General features: G+C 34.7%; 1 protein-coding gene and 1 long non-coding RNA gene across 5 annotated transcripts in view; one reads left to right on the forward strand and one right to left on the reverse strand.

The window, feature by feature from the left end:
• The window catches only part of LOC138123011 (KH domain-containing, RNA-binding, signal transduction-associated protein 2-like), a 148,925-nt gene that overhangs the window by 90,883 nt on the left and 32,184 nt on the right, over window positions 1–25,858 (reverse strand). The gene's annotated exons all lie outside the window — the stretch shown is intronic.
• LOC138123334 (uncharacterized) lies at window positions 1,096–2,305 on the forward strand. The gene is made up of 2 exons (XR_011156763.1): window positions 1,096–2,115; window positions 2,173–2,305. It is a non-coding gene; the product is annotated as an uncharacterized lncRNA (long non-coding RNA).

Here is a 25,858-nt window from a genome sequence, read left to right on the forward strand (position 1 = left end):
CCCCATCACCGGATCAGTCCCCGGACTCCCCGCCATGTCCGGAACACGGTGTTTACATATGTATGTTAGCGTATCCGCATTATTCATAGGCAACAGCGGCAGGTGCGAGACATTTTCAATATCCCACGACCATGGGGTGGTATGTATGTGTATATCTGAGCATTTTACAACGCATGCGACGCTAGATTGACTATAAAATGAAGTGTGGCCAACCTATAAAACCTCGCTAGCGCCACTTATGCTTCACAGTTGGCACTTTTAAATTTACGATTTAGGAGTGAAGTTTACTGGCTTGTATGGAATTGGGGGATATTTACTCTTGTACGTGAATCGTTCTCGTGCAATTTTTATACAGATTGACTTACTTTTCTTACGACTCTATTGAAGGCGGACGCCCACTCTCAACATCCCCCATAAAATCAAATTTTCATAAGGAAGTATCTCAGCCGCATAATATAAAATTGATTTAAATACCCTCACAATGGATACAATGGAATTAACGATCCTTTAGAATCTTATCAGGAACCGTTCAGTCTTTCAAGCTGTTTGAGCATATCGGGTTACTCCATTATGAAACATGAAAGGATTGAGCCACAAGTACGTCTCTTGTTCTGTTGATTTTTTACTATCCAAGACAGTGAAAATAATACTTTCTTCACATTTCCTAAATTAGTCCACTGCACTTTAGAATCACTAGACTTAAGCACTCTCACGCAACAATTCATCTAAAAAAAGTTCTACTACTAATACTACTACTACTACTACCTCTACAGCTTTCACAAGGAAGCTTTCAGCTTCTCGTCACGTTCACATAAGCATTCGAATTGTCGGAAGAGATCTTTGATTTGCACTTGAACAAACCACTTCTGATCATCCCATCATCACAGAATTATGCTTAACTTTCACTCGTCTGTTACCCACAAATTACTCCTAATGCATCATTTCCGTTTCCGATCAATACCCGTGAGGTTCAGAAATGAACGTAATGCTTTGTGTAAAATCGGCAATTAGAACTGTTTAATCGGTAATTATTTAGGGAGGTATCTCTAATGTGCAAATTCGCGTGTTGTTAACGGCGGTTTTGTAAACAGACTATACAGAGTGATCAACAAGAATCCAAATCAGAGCAAGCGTTGCAAATTATAGGTCACGTCGTAGCAAAATCATATGCACATAAGCGGTCAAAACATGGGCGTAGACAATTTATGGTCTCAAACGCTACTTAATAAAAAATGATACTTTATGAATTTTAGACGTTGGAATTATAATTGTGCATTTTATTATTATTATAAGATAAGGGAAACAATTTATAAGATTAACAAGAGCAACATTTTACATTTGTAAGAGTAAGTAAATTATCATCTTTATTGCCAAACGCGACGCTACTGGTACGGAGATGCTTCGTTGAAATGTCACATTTCAAGGTTGTTGTTGTTGACAATATAAGTGATTTAACCTAGAAAACAAATCTTCGATTTCGACAAAGTTTACAGACGTTTATTAAAGTTGTAAGCAATAATTATCCCAGAATTAGTTGTAAAATGGGTTTTACCATTAAAGAGAAGGCATTTTTATTAGATTATTTTCGAAAGAGGGTGAAACAAGAAAATGAAGACTGGCCTTACTTTGTACCCCCTTACACCGAAGAATTTTAAGCCAGATGTCCGAACCTGATGGTATTGGTTATCAACAAGTTTATCAATGTCTTAAAATTATAGTGCCTAATTTTAGCAAATCATAACCCATCATTAAGAAGAAGTCAGGTCAGTCCTTAGTTCAAATTTTAGAAATGGTGCAAAATGTTCAACAAATTATCAAGGAACATCCCTCAACTTCCATAAGGCGTTTAAGACAACAAGTTAAATTGTGTTATGGCACTTATCAGAATTTTTTTAAGAAGGATATTAATTTGTTTCCCTTTGTGTGTTGCAAGAAATAAAACCCACACATTACCCTAAACAAATTGACAGCTTCATAAGGGTTTTTGAAATTATGAGAGGCGAGTTTGATTCTGTCTGGACCACAATGGAGAACATTTTGAGCAGTTTTTGTGAAAACTTATTTTTTGACCTTGGAGTAATTTAAATGTTTTAAACACTGCTAGAAAAGATACGAGTAAGTTCTCAATTACCCAAAAATTAGTAAATAATAACTTTTACACTTTTCTTACAGAAAACAACAAAACAAAGAATTGTGAAAAATAATTATTTTTAAAATTTTGTAACTCAAGATTGTGCCTTATGAAGGAATTTTGTGTAACTGTGTGTTTTTTCCTTAATCAATAATAAATAATAATTAATTATAACTTGCTTTTAAATCTATTATTCATGAATTACAAAAAATTTATAAAGGCAATTAATGATAGATTTTTGAGAGGTAGGCAACCAACAAAACGAGTGTCCACAGCAAGTAAATAAAAGCGGCTGATCCATGATAGAAATACGTTTCGATAAAACAAAAGATGAGGTAGCACTCTTGATTTGTGTTAGAAAATAATAATCGTAAGGTGCTGTATAGTTTGTTACTAAATCATAGTTGGTAGTATTGAGTAGTGTTGTCTAGCCGACGATAGTGTGTATATGTTTGTTTACTGTTCGACAGTTTTTTTAATATATTTTCCGTTTATGATACCGCGGACCATTTTATTCAATCCCTATCAGGTTATGGGCCCAGGGAGCGCGAGTTTATCGTAAACGGGTGAAACGTAACGTTGTCGAAAACAGTGAAAAAGTTAGATTCAGAGTACGTGCTGCAAGTGAAAAATGGCTACAGCAACGGGTTTCGCAAACATAGAAAAGTTGAACGAAAATAATTACGAACTATGGAAGGTGCAAATGAAAAGTGTACTAATATTCAACGATCTGTGGGGATACGTTGACGGCACCGAAGTGAAACCAGAGGCAGACGCACAAGATTGGACGAAGAAGGACTCCAAAGCGTTGGCGTTAATCAATTTGAGCATTTCTCACAGCCAACTCAACCATGTGAAAAAAGCTGCGACGTCGAAACAAGCATGGGACGGACTCAAGGCAGTTTTCGAATCACGCGGCCCGGTGAGAAAAGCTGTTCTCTACAAACAATTACTGCGATTGGAAAAGAAACCAGACGTGTCAATGTCACAATATGTCATCGAATTCACAAGCAAAGCAGAACAACTGGCAGAAACTGGTATCGATATCCCAGAAGAATTGTTGTCGGTAATGTTGCTGGGATCTTTGCCGGCAGAATTTGAGAATTTTAGTGTTGCTATTGAATCTCGCGACGACATTCCCTCCTTCGAGAATTTAAAATTGAAATTAGTGGAAGAAGAGGCGCGACAAATCGACAGAGTCATCCCCTCCAATCAGGATTGCAACTCGAACAGCGCGCTAGTGACCAAAGGACGGCGGGCGAACAAGAAAACAGACACACAAAAACCAAATCTGAAATGCTACAACTGTGGTAAAATGGGACACAAAAGTCGTATCTGCTGGTCGAAACCAAAAAATGACGGTAAAAACAAAAATAACGAGAATGACGCGATGACGGTAGTTGCATGTAATACCGAGTTAACAAATTCGAGAAATACGTGGTATCTCGACAGTGGAGCCACAAGGCACATGTGCAGAGACAGAACAAGCTTCATGGACTTTGATGAATGTGAACAATCGAAAGTGTATACCGCAGCAGATCATTTCGTAAAATCAACCGGTACCGGGGAATTGCAGTTGGATGCGAAGTTAAATCGACGTGTAACAAATCCGATAAAGTTAAAAAAAGTATTGTGCGTACCCGATCTTCAAAAAAATCTCTTGTCAGTGTCTAGTGTCACCGACAATGGGTACACGGTTACGTTCGGAAAAGACAGAGCCACAATAAATCGAAAAGATGGTACCATAGTCCTCACGGCGACGAAACGGGATCACCTATATGTCGTTAACAAAAGAGAAGAGTGTGCAGCACTGGTAGATGAAAACAACGTCCAGGAATTGCAGAAATGGCATCAAAGATATGGGCATCTGAACGTTGCAGACTTGAAGAAAATGAAGAACGAAGACATGGTATTGGGTATGAACTTTCCAAATAAAAGTAATGACTTGAAATGTGAGACATGTGCAAAGTGTAAGATCCGTGTTCAACCATTTACTCAGTCAGTAAATCGTGAAAAAGAACTTTTGGGATTGGTTCATTCGGACATTTGTGGACCAATCGGCACCGAATCCTTGGGGGGCGCTAAATATTTTGTTACTTTCATTGACGATTGTTCTAGGTACACTGAAACCGCTATGCTTCGAAGTCGAGCCGATGTTCTTCAGGCATTCAAAGATTACAAGCGGAAAGTAGAAAACTTCACAGGACGAAAAATTAAGAAGTTACGTACCGACAACGGAAGAGAATATTTGTCGAAAAATTTCGAGAATTTTCTGAAAGAAGAAGGCATTTCGCGACAGCTGAGCGTTGAGTACACACCACAGCAAAATGGAGTGGCGGAACGAGCCAACCGCACGCTGGTCGAAATGGCCCGATGCATGATGCTGCAAGGTAACCTTCCTGATTCACTGTGGGCCGAAGCAGTGAACACAGCGACCTATTTGAGGAACAGATGTGCAACAAAATGTCTCAACGGAATCACACCGTTTGAAGCTTGGTCAAAACGGAAACCTTATGTTGGATTCTTCAGAACGATTGGCAGCAAAGCAATCGCCTTAAACAAAAGACAAAAAAGGGGAAAATTCCAACCAAAAGGAGATGAATACGTACTCGTGGGCTATTCAGAGATATCGAAGGCGTATCGATTGTGGAAACCAGGAACAAAAATAGTTATAAAAGCCCGTGACGTAAAATTTATTGAGGTCATCAAATCCTCGCCACAAACAACAGAAGGAATTTTTGACCTGCATGATCCCGCTTCTGATCCTCTGGAAGAAATTCAAGACGAAACAGAACAAAACTTCACAGACGATGAAGAAGATGAGGAAACCGAAGAAGCACAAGCCAACGATTCGCACCGAGGGCCAGGTCGTCCAAAAATCTTGAGAACCGGCAAACGTGGACGTCCAAAGAAAATCTACCAAAGCAAAAACAAACCTTCTGATCCGCAATCAATTTCCCAGATGTTAGAAACTGACGAAAAAGAAGCATGACTAGAAGCGATGAAGAAGGAATACGACACACTTCAAGAAAACGGCACATGGATTCTGGTACCAAGACCATCAAACAAGAAAATATTGACTAGTCGATGGGTGTTCAAAACAAAAGTTGACGAAAGCGGCAAAATTATGAAGTACAAAGCAAGATTAGTTGCTCGTGGGCATACGCAAGAATATGGCGTGGACTACGAAGAAGTCTTCGCACCAGTGGCTAGGTATGAGGCAATTCGTACGTTACTAGCTGCCGCAGTAAATGAAGAAATGTACGTACACCAGATGGATGTCATATCGGCGTATGTACAAGGCGAACTACACGACGAAGTCTACATGAAACAACCCGAGATGTTTGCAGAAGAAGGAAAAGAAGAAGAAGTCTGTAAACTTTTGAAACCGTTGTATGGTCTGAAGCAATCTGGTCGTGAGTGGTACAAGAAACTTGACGGCTACATGAAAAATAATGGCGGTAGGCGCACACCATCTGATCCCTGCGTCTACGTTTTCGGTGAGAATGATGAAAGAGTTATCATCATAATCTACGTCGATGATCTGATTTTGACATCGAAGAAGTTGGAAAAATTAAACGAAGTAAAGAAGAACATGAAATCGGAATTTAAGATGAAAGATTTGGGTCCAATAAACAACATCCTTGGGATCCATATCCAACGGGATGGAACGGGGAAGATCCATCTTTCTCAAGAGAGATATGTCGAAGAATTAATTGCAAAATTCAACATGCAAGACGCCAAAATAGCATCTACTCCAATTGATCCGTGTACAAAACTCACGAAGGAGATGAGTCCCACAACGGAAGAAGAAAAACAAGAAATGAAAAATCGACCCTACAGAGAGCTAGTCGGTGGACTGATTTACTTAGCGAATGCAACACGCCCCGACATAGCATTTGCTGCAAGCACGTTGAGTCGCTTCTGTGCAAATCCCGGAAAGGAACACTGGATTAATGCAAAACGTGTTTTACGATATTTAAAGGGCACATCGCATTATGTCGTGACTTACGATAAAGATTCAAAAAATCTTCAGGCTTACACAGATTCAGATTGGGCTGGCGACATAGACGATCGAAGATCCTGTTCAGGAAACGTTCTGACATTAGCCGGCGGACCCATCAGTTGGAAATCAAAGAAACAAGCATCCGTTTCATTATCAACAATGGAAGCCGAATATGCAGCACTTTCGGAAGTTTCGCGTGAAATTGTGTACATCAAACGACTTTTGGCGCATATGGGTTTTCATAGATATGTAAAGTCACCCATAAATGTATATTGTGATAATCAAAGCGCAATTGAATTGTCAAAAAACGCAATGTTTCATAAGCGCAGTAAACATGTAGATATTAGATTCCATTTTACACGTGAATTAGTGGAAAGTAAGGAAATTATAATTAGCTATTTACAAACAGACACAATGTTAGCTGATATTTTCACAAAGTCGTTAGGTAGGTCTAAGCACGATAATTGTGTGAGAATGTTAAAAATGTGTTAAAGTTTTTATTGTTACAGCACATTTCGATAGAAGGGGTGTTAGAAAATAATAATCGTAAGGTGCTGTATAGTTTGTTACTAAATCATAGTTGGTAGTATTGAGTAGTGTTGTCTAGCCGACGATAGTGTGTATATGTTTGTTTACTGTTCGACAGTTTTTTTAATATATTTTCCGTTTATGATACCGCGGACCATTTTATTCAATCCCTATCAATTTGGTTTCTTGTTGATCACTCTGTACATATTACATAATACTCGTATTTGAGAATAGCTTATCCCATTTGCTTCTTACATTCGTTATGATGTCTCAAATGTAAATGTTGTGGTAAAAGCATCTGTAGCGAGAATATTATAGAATTCAACTGCCAAATACCATAATAATTAATGTAGGTATGTGAAAATACTTCTATGAAAGATATACAGTGTTTAGTAAAAAAAGTTTGCACCATATATCCGAAATACAGGGTTATTCATGAGTAATATGGACCCGACAGAATAAAAATGCAACCCACAATACATTTTCAAAAAAAGCCGGACATTGTAATTTCAGTAGCCAGCTTTTTTCGGATATGTAGTGTGGGTTGCATTTTTTATTCTGTCCCATTATTACTCTGTACGTACAAAAGTGGGATTTGTGTTAGAAATATCGAAAAATTTTATTTAAAAAAAAATAGTTCTAATAAGATTTTGTACATATGTAGGTATACCTATATTTTTACCACCAAATTCGATCGAAAAATAATTCACAATTTATAGATAAGCATAAGCACCCAATGTATAAAAGAACAAATCTGAACTTTAAATTTCTTCTATAGCTCTTATTCATATACATATTTAAAATGAACCCCATTTTCGTTTTACCTGAAGTCACGTAATAACTCTTGTCAATCGTATTCTTAGTCTCTAAACAAATAGCGACGATTGCTGTAGTAAATTTTTTGTCAAAGTAATGTATAAAAAAGTTTCTCGTATAGTGAGAACTTCTTGGTAAACATAGTATATTATTGGATTTCAATCTTCGTGGTAAATATGCTCTGGCAGTGTGTACGGATTTGCAACTGGTTCAAAAACGCCGTTGAAAGAGTGCAAATATCGACTCCCTGAATCGAACTACAAGATAAAAATAGATACAGGTAATATATTTTTTACGGCATTACAAAGTTACACCTCTAACATTCAAGAAATAGTGATAATGAAGAAACAATTAGTAAAAGAATGTTGTACCGGTGATACCTAATCGTCATTTCTTGCAGCCAAAATTTCAACAATATCTTTTCTTTCAGGTTGTAGCCTCTATTTGGAATTGTTGAACAAATAATGGCAAATTGTTTCTTTTTAGATTTTAGTTTAATTTTACACATGACGAAACTATTCAGTTAATTGGAAATATGTTTCTGAAAAAATAGTCAGAAGAAAACTATTCAAAACAGTCAGATGATAGATAATATGAACTATTAATAATGCTCTTCTTTACAAGTACTTTAATGTCTAAACTCTTATAGAGCTTGTTTAAAACATGCTTCAACATGCAAAAATGCACGAGTATGTATTTTGTAGGAAGTAGGGAATAAACACTTGTTCATTTATGTCAGTATGTCAGTATGTCAAAGTGTAAAAAGTATTGTTATGTTTAATAGAGATGGTTGAGCAACATGATCTTCTTGAATACATTCCTTGGAGAGCCACTGGAAGATTAGAAACTGGTCAAATAGAGCAAGTTGTCCAAGTCCAAGGATGAAGAGTTTCACAAATTCTGATTTTTTGAATTTGGAATCGCTTTTATAAATCTGTAAATATTCAACGAAGACAAGGCCAAAGTTGACGATCGTTGGATTCAGAAAAATAATCTCTTTCAAAATCGGAATAAAAAGATATACCAAGCTATTTGAAAAAACAAAGTTGACTATCATCTGACCCTGAATGACTTTTTGAAAAAACATTAATCTATGTTATGTTATAGTGTTTTTAAAGTGGTTTATTCCAGTTTTTGTTTTATTTATAAATAAGATAGATATGGCTTGCGGCGTTTTTCAGGACGCACCCTGTATATCGTTTTTCTCTCAAATTACCGTTTTATAATTTTACAATATTTTGAAAATCCTTCCTCATAAACAATTTTAATGTAATGTTGGGAGTGCACGTGATCAGCACTCAACTGGAAAGTAAAAATCTTAAGTGCCATGAATATTACCTTTTACTTTATTTCTTTCAGGTCAACAACTGAATAACAAACTGCACATTTAATTCTACACAAAATCGATAAGTACTTTACAACGTGAGGTAGGTGTGAAACCAAGCACCGGTTAACTACGAGTACAATTAAAAGAAAATTAACACTTAAGAGCACCTGCACTTTTAAATGAAATTAAAAAATGATGCCGACAGTAATTTCTTCCATTTATCTGGATGAGAGAAAGAGCAGTTTGGAGTTTGATACAGCTATTAATAAAGCTCGGTAAATACAACGTATTGAATTTTTTGTTGTATCTACAATTGCGTATTCGATTTTACAAATCATTTCACTTTACTGTATATGTTTTCCTTAGTAAAAATTTTCTGAAACTGTTGATATACACAGGTTGAATCTATCATGCAGTGACCGCTAGATAAGGTCAAGCTCCCAAGTCAATAAATCTGCTATAGACACATGACCTGTAAGTTCAACCGTTGCATATCAAGCGCTTTTATAATCTTTGTAATATATAACTATGATATATAGCAGCAGAAAAAAGCAATAAAATTGAACGGTTGGATTTCAAAAATGTGAAGTTTTGAAGAGAAAATTTTGAAATCAAAATTATGTGTCTCTCAGCAAGTTTACATTTATCACAGCTAGCTAATATTAATTTGTGTTTACAAAACCATAAATAATTTCCATGACTGTAACGCCACCCAATGCAACAGTTTGTATTTAGTTTAATTCGAGATAATTAAAACAAATTGTTCGAATGTATCGATCGGTAGCGAGTTTTAAAAGTTCAGCTGGACAAGTTCTAGTTGGAAAACGTCCCGAAACACTTTTATTTGGTTTGATATTAGTTTAGCTGCAAATTAATCTAAGGCAAAGTCTAGCTGTCAGCTTTGAGAAAAGTTTAATGTATCAGTAAGGTTCGGCATTACCTTGAATACTGTTTGATAACTTTCGAATTGGGTGGAGTGAACTGCGCCCTTTGTGGAATTATCCTGCGCCCACACAACATCACATTGGAATATTATTTAAGTACCTGGTGGGATTCCCGAGAATTGAATTTACTCCATCAGTGCTTGAGGGGCGTCTGCTTGAAAAATCATCCCGATTAGAAACCGCCCGAAAAACTCAGAGACCATTTATATCCGGCGCACAATAGACGCCTGTCCCCACTGAAATTATTTTAAAACGTTCCGCAGTTTTGAAACAAAAACATCCAAAACGGGAAAACTTATGAATATCGTACTTTTGCCGTTCAACCGAAACGGTTTCCCATTCAGCGGAACCCCATAAATTTCGTTGTTTTCGTAGAAGAGGTGCACTGCCGAACATGAAGCCAGGACTATCTATCTCGCATAACACAATAGTCTCAAGTTGTCGGGATTCGATCCCGGATTCCCTGCAGGACATGGATTTACTGGATGGTTTCTAACATTCTCGATGAACCAGCCCCGATCCCGATATTGGCGGAACTAAAATTTACGTCTGGTGTGCCCCGCATGATCGATAAGAAACTAAAATTGAATTCGTAGGAACGCAGAAAGAGGTAATAACGGACAATCATCTCTATCACTTTTTCAGCGAGAACTTGTCGACCACCAGTGGCCGAGCCTGACTGAAAGCTTCATATAATACGGTTTCCATTTCTCTATATTTACCCGGTACGGTGGCCGTCCTCAATGTGATTGAACTGTCAAGATAAAGACAAGCGCACACTAAAAAATACGCTTTTGCCAAATGGTTCGTGTAATTCGATATATCAAAACTTGCTGCAAGGCGAACGTCTTGTCCTAAGCAGAAAACGTCGACTTTGAACCGCCTCTGATGGATGGAACTTAAACATTACCACACCTAGCAAGGTTGTTCTAATTACCTTATTAATTGGTCCCTCTGCGTTGACGAAGGGTTACGCGATAGTGGAAACTCGAAGAAGACGCAAACTCGCATATTCATTAATATATGTACTTCCAACATTACCCACCTTACATGAACAGAGTAAATGCAACGTCGCTCTCTAGATTGATTCAACGAAACTCAGATCATAAACAATTCAATTTGAACCAAACTATTTCAGACGATTCAGAAACGAAAACGAAAGATTTCAATTACCCGTTTCATGTTTAGCAATTTTTTCAAGGTCGCATAAAATGAAAATGAGCCATTTTCTCTAAGTCTGGGCTCGATCGTCATGTACTTAATTAATCCCTAATCAATTCGGTTGATTATCTACTTTAGAAGCACCGTTTTTGTATATTTTTAAAGACATTATTGGTACCATTCAATATTTAAATGACTTGATGTCTAGACGTGGAGCGTTTTTAGAAAAAACATAATCATTTTCCACTATTCCTATAGAAATTTTTTTAATAATAAGAAAGCCTTCATTGGCCTAGGTCGAGTGACTATAACTTTGATCTATTTGAACTATGAATATTTAATAGTATAATAAGTAACGAGTTTTATCAGGGTTGATTTGGCGCACGAGTCCCAGGTGTAGAAAACGACCCGTAGGGGAGTTTTCTGTGGGACGAGTGCGCCAAAACCCTTATAAAACCAGTTTTTTATGTTATTTTTTAGAATTTGCACCCTTGTTTTAATTTTTAAATAAAAAAAATAAATTTTCAAATTCTAGGGAATTTCGTATTAATTGGTAATTCAAGGTAACGGATGCAACTACATCTGCAACAGATGTTAAAAAGTAATATTGGAAGTTTTGTGGTGTAGTATATACACTGAAATATTGATAAAAATTTCATTAAAGTACAGTGTACTTTTATAAAGCCATACACGACTCCTACTGACTGACGTTTATAGACGTATTATAAACGCAAATTCTAAAAAAGAATATTTAAACTGCGATTACGTATAAGGGAAACCCAAACCCGAACTCGTAGGGGTATCGATTTAATTATTATCAAGGGTAATATCCCAAAACGTGATAATTGGTAACAGTTAAAATTAAAAGAACACATATACCTTCCACTCTTGCAAATAATTATTGTTGAAAATTGCGATTCTGAAATTATATTAAAAATTTACATTTCACGTATGTGAGATTTTGACAAGAATCGTAATGATCAACAACCTTTCTTTCGCCCATTTTACTTACAAAGTGCAAACTATTCTTAGTACAAGGCTATTATAACTGTTTACTACATTGTAGTGTACTGTGGACTTTGCCGCCTACAATACATAGTGTAATGATTATATTGATGTGATTACTTGGTTGTCTGAAACCACGGGGCTTCTAAACAAAGTAAATTAAAGTAAACAAATTATCTCAAATTGCGTTTGTTTAGTCAATTAAAAATGTACGCACGTCACAAAAACAAATGTACCGTACTTAGTGTTCTAAAAGAAAAGTCAAATATCGTAAAACCTAGTGGTGTCAGATCAGGAGAACGTGGTGGAAACACAGGATAAAAAACAAAACTTATTACTAGATAAACTTGTTGTACAGGGTGATTCAAGTTTTACCGCTCGCATGATTAACCCTATTAAAAATTTAGTAAAAATTACGAAACTTTTGGGGTTACATTCCCTTCATATAAAGCTAGAAACGTGTGGAATCAATTTTCTCGTATTACTTCATTCGAGGTCATAAAATTAAAAAAATTGATTTTGAGCAAAACATTTTTTCCGTGCACGCTCATAATTCACAATTAATTCAAAGAACATATTTATGGAATTCGCATCAAAATAAAAGGATTAGTTTTTAAATTATTCCAATTTTAAAATTAACAGCGAAAAATGATCAAGATTTACAACTGCAGTGTCATAAACAAATACCTCATTGTTGGTAAACATCTGTTGAGAACTTTTCTAGTAATTCTTTAGTCCCTAAAGGGTACCATAAATAACCCATGTCAACTTCTTTTGTGGAAGTAACCGCTGAATTTAATAATAAATCATAGCTAAATTTTCCACTTTAATATCGAATTCCATTTATTTCAAAAACCTAAATGTTTGAAAGAAGTCTCAGTGAAAAATTATGTAAATTAATGTAGCGATTATTGAATTAAAACAAAATATTTACTCGTTTCATTAAAAAAATTGAAATTTTTACAGAATGTTCTACAGCGAAACACAGTCATTCCTGAATTTTTTGAGAATTTTAAATCGATTAGAAGTGGGTGTTTTCGCTCGGGCGGTAAAACTTGAATCACCCTGTAAATAAGCCAACGTTGCACCTGCTCTGTGTGCATCGTAACTGCAGTTCTTCATCATCAAGTTGATTAATGAACCGTGCCAAAATCTCTTGCCGGTATCTTTCTGATGTGATGATATTTTTAAATTAGGCCGGCTGTATGAGTATATTTGCCCACGAGAAACTGCCAACCACACTCCAAGAAATTCTGAAATTTTGTAAATTCACACAGCAACCACGCTTTATCACTAAAAAATGTAAGGTCCAAAAACCTGTCATCGTTGATATTACATAATTACATATTATGAAACCAGTTAGAGTATTCACAGGGCTACGTGACGTAAAAGGAAGTATTTTTTAACAATTTTTTGGCATGTACTAACAAGAGGTACTCCCGATTGTTTAGACAATCTTGTCAATAATGTTTATAGGATGTACCTACCAACTTCAGCCGTTGTCTTAAATCCTCACAACTTCTTCAAATGCTGAAGATCTTCCAGTTGATATTCCTTTATGTGCATTTATATCAGTTCGGACCAATCTATTGATTAAACGTCAAAAATGAGCCACCAAAGATATTTCCTGGATATTGATATTTTTCGCAAATAATTCGTTCTTGTAGGCCGAGTTCCATGCATTATTAGTAAACACTACATTTCCATAATAGGACATTACAATAAATGAATCCCCCATTATTTGAACCAAGTTTACCATTGATCCATATGAAGTAGATATAATACAGGTCATTATAAATTATTGTCCCATCGCAGTTGGCGTTGAAAACCCACACAAATTTTGGATGTGCCGCCAGCCTCGCAACGTTAAACAAACTACTAGACAGATTTCCCTTACCGTCAATTTGACAACAATTTAATTTCATTTAAGCTCTTCGTCATTTAGATCACGTCGGTCATTCTTATGCCTGATGCGACAATCGAAACAAAGAATGGAATCTAAGTAAAATCCGTAATACTAAATAATCTAATTTAACAGTATTTACGCCACGTTAACGGAAAACAAGCAATTAGACAATTAAATCGCTTTTCAAAGAGTCTGGGTGACTGGTATAGAGGCTTGAATGAATTTAATTTAATTGTTAAGCGACAAATAATAATAAATTTACACCTTATTATTTTATCATATAATTTACCTCACTGATTTATTTGTTGAAAAGCTTGAAAACTAACTAACTAAAGTTTTACTAATTGAAAATGTAAATCGATATGAGTAGTTTAATTTAAATATATACAATAACAATATAATCATACTCGTACATATTCAATAAAGGCCAAAAGATTAACGTCGACAATACGGCTAAACAAAATTTGCCAATGTTGCATTTTCGTAATTAACATTTAAATTGAAACGCTACATATAAATTGTAAGTAAATATTTTGTAAACAAATATTTTACGAATATAATGAAAGCAGACAAACAATCAGGGACCGACAAGATCAAATATTCCGTTGCTTTAGTTTTTACAAATCCTGCTGGCCTATTACATTAACAAACTAAAAAATACGTTTTTGCCAAGTGGTTCGTGTAATGTAATCTGCTACAAGGCAAACATCTTGCTTTAAGCAGGAAACGCTAACTTCGAGCCATATTCTACGGATGAAACTTTACGCAACATTAGAACACCTTAGAAGGTATTTCTAATTACCTTATTAATTGGTCCCTGTGCGTTGGGCGGAGATTCAGAAGACGAGGATGCCGAATATGTCTCTACAGCCGCCTGATTCATTGATATGCGTTTTACATTTTCTACCTTATAGATTCTTCAAAAAATATATATCCAAGGCGGGTGAATAGAAACGTCAAATTCATGCAACGTCGTTTTCTAGATTGCTCCAGTAATATTCCTGCGTGACTCACAAAATGAAAATGTCTCCGTTGTAAGCGCTGATCCTTGATTTTCAAAAGAAAAATTATAGTTTATTCGTTGCGAATTTCATGGCGAATTGCTTGAAGTATTCACAGTAATGAGCTTGTTGGCACATTATATGATTATTGAAATAAGAGCCATCAATAAAATTTGTCTGGGGAATATTATGACGCCATTTAGACCGTCTAAAAATCCGACCGATAGTTGTAAATCACGGGCCGACTGAAATTTTTCTTTTCTGACAACCTATTAAATATTCCCTACTCCATTTTTATTTGGCTATAGGTCGAAAAGGGGAGATAAGGCTACAATGCACTGTATTAGAGATGTCCGTAAATAAATCTAGTTTGGTTTCGATGATCTTGTATTTATGTTATGATACTGTTTCGCTCACCGGCCCCTGATAGTGATGTGAAATTCCCCCAACAACATAACTCATACGAGCGAATAAACGATCTCCAGGCTATAGAACGGGGGTCGAAAATTTTCTATTAAGTTACGCCATGGTCCACCATTACTAACTCCAGCTACTGACCGAAAGCAAATTAGACAGATCTCAACGACAAAAATTTCACTTCAAATTTTCTCTCTGTGCTTACTTTTTAACAAAGCGAAAGATTGATCGGCACAAATTTCATTCAATGTTTACTGCATTTGCACTCCTTTTATATGAATCGCCAGTAAAACCTTTAAAAGCTGATTGACCACTTTGCCTTTATTGCGCTATTTATTTTATCTCGCCAGTTTTATACTCTTAAAAATAATAAAAACCATGGTCAAATTGTATATTACCAAACTCATGAAATTTTTATTAGGGCTTGATGTCCGTAACCACTACCCGGCGCCTCCGCCATATGTGATACCCGAAAATTGTGGAGTTTAAAGGGGTCAGAAGTGTAAGTGAACAAGATGGCGCGGTAGAACTTATTTAATAAATAAGAAGGTAAATTATATTTTATACAGTTGCGTTCAACACTTCGGATTTCCACAGGTTTAATAAACGAAGCCTGCTCTAATAACCCAACCCTATCTGTATCCAAAATTAATACATTTTGCATGAACGTCGATGCAAATTATGTCAATTATTCCTAATAACTACTGCAAAGTAAGTTGTTTCTCCATATTTGTAGTCTTAACACGAAAACTAATAATACTTCTTTACGATACAAGTAATGTAACGTGTCATTTTACAACACGAAATAATCGAAAGATAAAGTTACAATAAAAAAATCGTAGGTTTTATGTTCAACTGTACAGTTGAAAATATTATTTTTAAATGTAATATTTATTGAGCTGCGATTATGGCATGATTCTACTTTTATTGCATTTTATATTCCAACATGCAAACTGGTGTATTTAGTAGATTACAATTGGGGTGACACAAGAAGCAATCACTAATAGCATCGAGGGATATTGCGTGCTGGTGGTATAATGATTGTAATTTATTTAATCGCAATTATTATAGCATCAAATATTCCGGGAAGGCAAACCACATTTGGAGCGTCTATATTTACAATTCTTGTATTTGCAACAACAATTTTTAATAACCGTTGAATAGAATTTTTATGTACACACCAAGATTTAAAATAAACGAAGTCAAGATTAAATTTATTGGTTAATTAAGTGATACTTCCTGGTCGACGGGAGCGTGCACTTTCATTTAAAATGCAAATTTTGTTTGCAAAGAAAATATTAATTATAAAATTGATTTAATATTTATTAAACAAACATTGTTCAAACTGAAATCAGCTGCCCTTAATATTAAAACAAATTATCGGTTAATCAATAAAAACTGCTGCATCGTTAAGTGATTTACTGAGCAGACTCGGAAATAAAAGCAAGCCGATAAAAGCACTTGTAAACTTTAGGTAGCAAAGTTTTTACTACAACAGCAAATTAGATTTTTTTCATATGTATGCAGGTTATTTGTAACCGTTTTAAACGACATACTTAACTTCAAAGCGCTAGAACATTTTACAAATAACTCATCACACAAATGAGTCTGTAAAGAATTCTATTTTAGTTGCAGAAAGAGAAGTAGTTCGTAGGGTTTTATTTATATTTTTATAGATGTTTACAATTAGCGTTATCTCTGGTTTCTATCAATAAATAAAATGTGTTCAAAAATTTGCCAGACATTGTTTAATTAGAATGGTTCTACATAAAGTTATTTTTACAATTAAAATATTATATTACAGCGATTTTACTAATGTACTGATTTTTTTTAAATACCAACAAGAAATACCAATGTACCGAATAAATTATTATTTATGTTCATTTGTGGTGTCTTTCCTATTTTATGAAAAAAAAAAATTGATATTGTTTGTCTCAACAAGTGGAGAGCCTTCAACGAATTAATATCCTAATGTAGATCTTATGATATTATGTTACATTTAAAATAAAAAACCTTCTGGTAGTTTTGATGAAAAATATAACAAACTTGTTATAGTTTGTCCAGCGAGAGAATGGTTGACATAAAAATCACTAAATTCTACGTAGACAAAGTACAGGGTCATTCTCATTATAAATAAATGATTGTCCCATCGTAGGTGGCTGTGCGCTATGCTTTAGGGGCGCCTCTACGCCGACTAGTTGTTACAAACATTTATAATGACCCCGTAGTAAAGTCCATTCATTTTACTTTGAACTTTTCAAGGTAATTACATAATAACATAATTACATAATTACAGAGCCAAAATTTAAATTATTTGACCTTGAAAAGTTCAATACAAAATGAATGGACTTTAGCTAACGCACGTAAAATTTGAAATATATGCTTCAAGGAGTATCATTTTCACCCTGAAGTTATGCTCTAATTCTAATCAATGTTTTCTAGTGCATTTTGTAGTGTTGGGTTAATTTATCATCATTGTAAACAGTGTATTCAAAAAGTCTGGAAACACCACAATAAAATAGAAACGAATGATTTTCAAGAAAAACGCAAAAGCAGGTGAAGTAGCGTTTTCAAAAAGCCTTCTGTTGATGGTATCTGTTTGCTGTTTTTGATGACCTTGAAAGAGTTATGGTTCTTTTAAATGGCAACGTTGCATTTTTACCACCGTTTTAATAGATGTTTTGTTGAGATGAGGATCCGGGATCGATAAATAATCACAGATTACCGAAAATAATGGGAGATTTAATTGTTTGCCGTTTTACAATTTGGACAATGACAAGATGACAACAAAACACGTGTGCACACTAACACGATACGAACACGACAAACAAAGTTTCTTTGTTAGGTTAACCATTGACAAAATTGACAGAAACTTTTCGCGGCAAATTTGAATTACAAATTTCGTTCATTATAATAATGTTAACACTCTTAATTGTCTGCCCGTAAATTTTCAATTTACATAAGAAATTTCGTGAAAAAACCTAATTTTTTAATAACATAATAACTTTTTCAAGGTCATCGAAAAGACCAAAAAGAAAATACCAGCAGAAAGGTTTTTTAAAACACTAATTGACCTATCTTTACATTTTTTTCAAAAATTATGCGTTGCGTTTTCATTTGGGTGTTTCCAGACCTTTTGGACACACTGTATGTATCATCTGCCAGACTAGCCGTCACTTAAGCTTTATCGTCTCCATAGTCGTTTTTCAGCAATTACTCATTCTCCCTTAATTTCATTCCTGACTTATCTCCCTTATGGCAAGAAAACGATTTTCTCACTTCTTCTCTCAAAAACTACATTTTTTTTTATTGGCTATCCATTAGTATGTATTAATGAGTTTAAAGTATAAATCACAAAATCAGAAATAATTCATATGAAAATATTTAACGTCTAACAAAAATTCACTAAAAGCTTTATACGCAGGCTAGACTTTTCTCGATTTGAATGACAACATCTTGGCATCCTTTCAACTTCGAGTCTATTTCCGCTATAAACCCCTCACCATTGCTAGGTCTTAATAAGTACCACTTTATACACACGTCGGTCCATTTCATCCCAGACACCATTTCATATTAAACTTTCCTCCCACATATGATATCATAATAGTTTTTCTTCATTACACCTGCTTTTCCTTCGGTTAGTTTTTTTTTTTCTTATAATCCAAATTGATTTTTCAGCCTGAATAAAGTGTTGTGCAACGCTAAATTAAATATTCCTTCCTAACAACATGAGAGACTGTTTTAATTTGTCAACGATTGCAACATTGTTGTGGTAATACATTGAAAAGGTGCCCTCCTTAGTCTGAATGCCAGTTGTAAAAGCAGTTTTCCTTATCTTTCAGATTTGCTACATAAGAATTGCTTATAAATAAATACTCTCTAATACGGTGACTCCGGAATCCGGACACGAACACTAAAATACCTTCGAATTGTCTCAAATACCTCTTTATTACAATAGTTTGAACACTCCCTTGGGGTCAGCGAAAAGAAGTTGCTAAAAACATCCTATCCACATAAAACTAAAATAAAATCTCTTTTGTTACATCATTTACATAAAACTTTATCACAATCTACAGCAAATAATAATCGAACGCGATCTATAACAAATTGCTTAAAATCTTCTGTATGTGGGTTGTGTGAAAAAACATATTTTTTGTTTAAAATGTGAGAGGATGGAGGATAACACTACGGTTAGTAATTACCACTAGTTATTTAAAAATTCAAAACAGAAGACAAATTATTGACAGAATGAGTAGATCTATTAACCTCTTGATAGGAAAAAATTTTATTTAAAAGCAAAATCTGAAGGAATTTACTATTCTAAAATTAACAATTGAGGTGTAGGCAAAAAGGCAGACATTTTTAAAGCTCCCAAACTTCAGTGGCTTTTATTGTAAGATATTTTAGAACTATTTTATCAAAACTGAAATGACCAGAAAGAGAAAACTTTTAAGCAATTGACAAGATCCAATTTCACTGGTTTTCAAGGATACGATCCAACAACAACATTTTCGTCTAAAGACCCATGATCCAAGAAAAAACACAGAATATTACAAAAAATTAGAAAGACATCTTGTCAGTGACTTAAGCAAAGAGTTGATCAGAGCCGGCAATTTGTCCTACGGCATTTAATTTTTTTAATAAGGAAAAACAAAAATTATCTAAAAATCGATAGAGCAAATAAGCTGAAAATCTAAATATCTAGGGAATTTGCAATTGCAATTTAATTTCACTGAAAAATTTAATCAATGGTGTGGTCATGTGGCTGTTGAGCTGTAGTCAACTTGTTTCACACGACATTCTACGTAACCGAAGCAACAGTTGTCGACCACACCCACAGTAAAAAAAAGGAAAAGTGAAGAAGAAACTGAAGTTAAAGAAGTGACTGCAAATAACGGTGAGGCCTGTCTTACCTTCCCCAAGGCGATGACGATGGTTTTAAAATTATTAACGACCTAGAAAAGCATTTCGATATATCGATAGCTCACTAAAAATAAATCATTCAAACGAATCAAAATCACATTTTTTTTTACAAACAACCAAAATAAACTAATGATGTTGTTTTTATTTCTTGTAAGAAGGAAAACTCTAATGCAGACAGCCCCCCTACTACGACGAAAACAATTCCTCCTTGGGTATCCCTAATACAGGATTTTCCTGTATTAACAAACTCCGTTGATAAATGTTTTTATTTACTGAATCAGCGCAGATTTTTTTTTTTTCAAAACAACAACAAACAAACTAGATAAACATCATGGAGTTATAACAGCACGTGCACATATTACTACAATTGCTACCAATTTTCTTATTGATTTGATCCATCCCACCCCCGTGTTTTAATAAACAAAAACATGGTTAAAATAGCTTTTAAGCTGCAATACTCCTGTAATTAAAGTGTTGCGCGTTTACGTGCTGTAAATAGCGCAATTTACTGTAGTGTCGGTGTGAAAAGAAAAGCGCATTAAATCATTAGTCCTATTTATTCCAGAGCAGCACAATGCAATCCGTGCCGACAGCATTATCAAACGAAATGCGCTCCAGCGCATCACATCTTGACACAACATTCGCGGATACGGATACGTCCCCTGGAGCAACATTCGCGACATAAGAACTAATCTTCACCTTTTGCGCCACCCGAATTAGGTCCCTATTTACGGTTAGCTAAGCGACGTCTTCATTTTCTCATCCCGTTACCTCTCGGCTTTTTCCCTGCTATATTTCGCCGCACTTTATATAAACCATTTATTATGGAAATTTATTTACAGCTTCTTATTGCTGCGCTGCAAGTATACCTTCAGGAAATTAATGGAGCCAAAGACAAAGATACACATTAAGACATACATCTCCGTTCCCCACATTTAATGCAAATACGAGTCGGCGGGAGATGGTCATAATTAAAGAATTTTTCTTCCTCTTGTGTTCATATCACGGCCAGACCGGCCCAACTTGTATTTAAAGCGAGTCGTAATTCTTCTATATTCAGATGGAGTTCTCAATTTGCAAGTCAAAGATATTTGCGGCTCAACAATAACGAACGGTACTGACCCGCTTCAGCGGATTCTATTTCTATTCAGTAGTGCGCTCCAAGACGGGGATGGAAAGGTGCTAGAAAACTTCTTTGTCTCGCTACCCCCGCGATGAGTTAAATCACAACAAGAGCAACGCGAAACAATGATAAAACAACCATTCCGCTTTCATAATAAATGTTTAAGTGTTTCTGTGATTTACGAGGAAACTTTTGTGTTTCGTTTCCACCATCTATGTGTACACATCGGGTCCATGTAAATTCATTATTTCTATTGTGTGCCTGATTGAGTAAACTTCACAACGATGCACTCTCCGTTTAATTTCAACTCCAACACACTTGTAATCTTAGGTGGCCCAAGTTTTCGAAGGGAAATATAGATTGTATCGAAGTTTCATATTATCCTTAATTTATACCCAACCACGGGAGAAATTGAATTTGAATCGATTTAGTTTATTGGAAACTTTTGTTGTTATCCTGATTACCTGGGCATTGTATCTACATCACGCTCACCACTTCAATTATAACTTTGCACTTTATGATAGATCCAGAGGAGGGTACTGAGTTATTAACGCCAATGAAACTCGATCTAAATCGGATTTTAATTCATCCTGGCAAGTTAAGAGATTATCTGTGATCAACTGTTGGTGTCACACACGACAACATCCGCTCGCATGAATTTAATTAAACTGTTTGTTAGTGCAAACCGACCTGTCCGACATTTTATTACTATATCAGATAGTAAAGTGAAATACCTAGTTTGGCGCGTCAGCACTTATAACGGTGGACAGCAAGGGTTGTCCTTAAAAGCTCTCGCTAGGTTGCGGCCGCCATTAATAGCGATATTACAGCAACAGATAACAGAATATTCGACACGTCCAATCTTTACTTCTGCCATCACGTCCGACCATTAATTCCATTGATTTTCTATAGTGTTAATAACGTCTGTAATTGATGGTTCGTTTCCAGGACAAACAATACCGCTGCACCAGACATAATTTACCAAAATTTTCCGCAACATCTCTTTTTAATTCAAGTGAAATATTGTACCAACAAATTCGCCGCAAAATATAAATTCACCGACAATTGAATTTCAAATACTCTCCCGTTTCGCTCTAAATGTAGAATATTTTGTACGTACACCGGAACACCGGAAGTGCATTTACTAATATTTTTTAATAGGGGCGGAATCGATTCCCTATTGACATGCAGTACCACTCAACATAATTTCAGCTAATTCACATTTAACGTGTTCATCAATAAAATTTATGACTGCAACGGCTTCATAACTAGAAATCGATTCAATTGACTCCTCCGTAATTTTCATCCTGATAACTATAATATCCTCAAAATAAATACATTGAGCTTTCCGTGCAGAAGTGGATGGGAAATTGTAAGTTTTCGAATAGAATTAAATTCGCGACGACAGATACGAGATTAAGATCCAATTTAAGAGGTCTCAAGCGAAGTTTATTATTTTTAGCACTTACACAATTGTGTAAATGAGTTTGAAAGACAAGATTTTTATTTCGTGGACGAAATAAAAAAAATATGTTCAAACAAAAAGAGTACAACGTAAAAGAGTTATTTATGCAACATGTGTATAAAGCACAACTTTTTTTACAAGTGGAAAGTATACATACCAAAGCAACAGTGGTTTTTAATATAAAAATATGAATCAGGTAGCTTTATTTATGTTTCATGTTGAAACATGCACGTTTAAAAATGTTGTTTTCAAATATTCCCATAAAATTAGTAAATAAGGTGGTGAAAATGATATAAAAAAATGGTTTCATTTCAGTATAAAATTAAACAAGATTTGATTCAGTGCAAGTGTAAAACTGTAAAACAAAGTATCGGGTGTTCGTTAAAATTTCCCGTCAAAGTTGGCGCTGAAGAGTCGATTGTGAACGCACCACTTGTCAGTCTGCAGATTAAAAACACAAACAAGGCAAAAAGTGAGGTTAGATTTAAACAGCTGACCAAGAGTTGTACTCCGTGGTGCGTTCACAATCGACTATTTAACGCCAACTTGACAATATTTGACAATTATTAATGCCTATGTATAGTGAAAAAAGTTGAAACGTGAAAAAAGTTCCATAATGTGTCTTTATTACACATTATGCAAATACATGCACCGAAACAACTGAATCATAAGAGTACATTGGAAACAATTGAAGTTGTCTCGCGATCGTGGCTTTAGAAACATCATATTTTAGATCTGTGTTTTGATGATGATTATTTTTCTAGTTGGAGATGATCGTAAGAAAAATATTATATGGAACTAATAGATTTCTCCACGACTATTAAAGAATGAATGCATTTTTGTTGGATATTCAATGAAAAAATGATATTCCACGCCCCGTGTTAGAATATACTGAAATCCACGGCTGTCGGCCAATCACATTCCTCGTATTCTACAGATTGCCAATCGGATACTTCGCGCAGCAACCGCTAAACGAGGCACAATTTTAATAGTCAAATATTAAAAATCAAACTAAATTCAATTTTCAAAGATTGTTTTTTCTTGGTATAATCGTGGAGAAAGTATAGTCTTCAACTCGCATATAATGGCTATACTCGGACTCGGATGATTCTACCGCTCGCCTACGGCTCGCGTTGCATTTTTCATCCTGTTGAATAATAGCCATCATTATACGCTGATTGAAAAATGTACTATTTTTTTACTCATGGGATTACGTCACTATTTTACTACTTTATGCACTTGTTATATAATTTACTATTATCTCACAAATGAGGTGGCTTTTATGGGCTCTGTTTTAGAGCCATTCCACGATAAATGAAACCGTTTCAACAAAAAATGAATTTAGCTATTTTTGAAAATCGATTTGTTAATAATGTCACTTTGGATTTAAAATGTCCAAAATCACATTTGAATCTGAACGTTTAAATATTTTTTTTTATTTAAATGAAAAAACACTTTCGTAATGAGAGCGCTTGCAAAAAGCTTCTAATTCGCATCAAAATCTAGTAGCTGTGTAGCTACTGTTTTCGGATATTTTGACATGTAACAAAAATGTTTTTGTGTCATACAATTAAGGCGTAATTGTTCAGTGTGTCCTTGTTACAAAGGTATGTATGCATATTTATTTACACAAGTTTACAAAAAGTATGTTTTTCGTGTCCCGTCCGTCATGCAAAACTCAAAATAATCGAAAATAAACCATAATGTTCTTGAATCGGTTATTGTTACTTTTATGTATTAAAGTAGAAGGACTGATATATGAAGAGGAACTATTTAAAAAAAAATATATGGTGCCATTTGCGAACATTAGAGCACCATTTTTCCTGTCCCGTCCGTCATAAAATAAATAATAATGTGAAACATGTGATATAAAAATTACTCCTATAATAGTTTTTAGTTATTTATATTAACTTTTGCAACATTTTTTATTTTTCTATAAACGAAATCTTCCTAATAAATGGTTTATGCATATTTTTTGTACATATAGACAAAAATGGATGCAAAGAAGAAAGAAAGATTCAAAAAACAAAACAAAAAGGCTTCGCGGCGATACTGACACAAGATTACATCAAGTAATAAGGGAGAAGGGTTTCTATAACATGACGCTCAAAGAAAGAGAGTAGAAAGAGCAGGAGAAAGAGTTTAATTGAAGAGTAATGCTGTTTTATCGAACAAGAAAAGAATATCTGAAAGGGCTCGTAAAAGAAGATTCAGGAAAAAGTTGAAGAAAGCAGGAGGAAAAGTTGAAATTATCTGGTTCTCAGTTGTGTGCGTGCAAATGTCCTCAAACATTGAGTAAAGCCTTCAAAAAAGTTAAAAACCCTTTACCGACAAGTACTCATAAAGAGAAAGTTTTCTTATTACGATTTTTGAATTTTGAACTTTGTTTATAAAATGAAGTACTAATTATTGTTATTTTTGTTCGTTTTGTAGTTAAAAGTACTTGTTTATTGTAATGGTAATGTAGTAATGGTAATGGTAATGTAGGTAATGTAATGGTTGGTAAAATAAAGTATATTAAAATTGAAAGTAATTATTGTCCCGTCCATCATGTCCCGTCCATCACGATTTAAAAAAATCAATAATCACTTATTCATTCACCATTTCTTAAAGGTGACTGTTACATTTCATTGATTTAAAAATTACAACATCAGTGTAACATCAATTCTACTTGGTTTATTAATAATTTCGCATGTTTTGTAGATAAAACACTTAGAATTTATTTTAACATTATGTTCATGTCCCGTCCGTCATTCAACTTTGAAATTAAAAAAAACAACAAGTAAACAATAAAGGCGGTAAAACTTAGCAATAAAATGAATAATTGGATCACATTGAACAGTATTGTCGAATCTTGTTTCAATATAAGTACTAATTGATTAAAAAAAAAAGAATTTTTGAATAAATGCTTCCGATTTGTCCCGTCCGTCATAATGGAATGGCTGTTTACCTAAACTAAGAAAATAGTGGAGGGTAGACACTCCTCAGATTTAAATACGTAAAAGTTTTTGAAGAATCTATCGGTAATTATTTAAAAAGTATTAATGAAAACGTTAGGAAAATTGCAATTGACAAGATATTCATCGCCCCATAAAATAGTTTTCA

Source organism: Tenebrio molitor, chromosome 2 (assembly GCF_963966145.1).
Source record: "Tenebrio molitor chromosome 2, icTenMoli1.1, whole genome shotgun sequence".
Taxonomy (NCBI): Eukaryota; Metazoa; Arthropoda; class Insecta; order Coleoptera; family Tenebrionidae; genus Tenebrio; species Tenebrio molitor.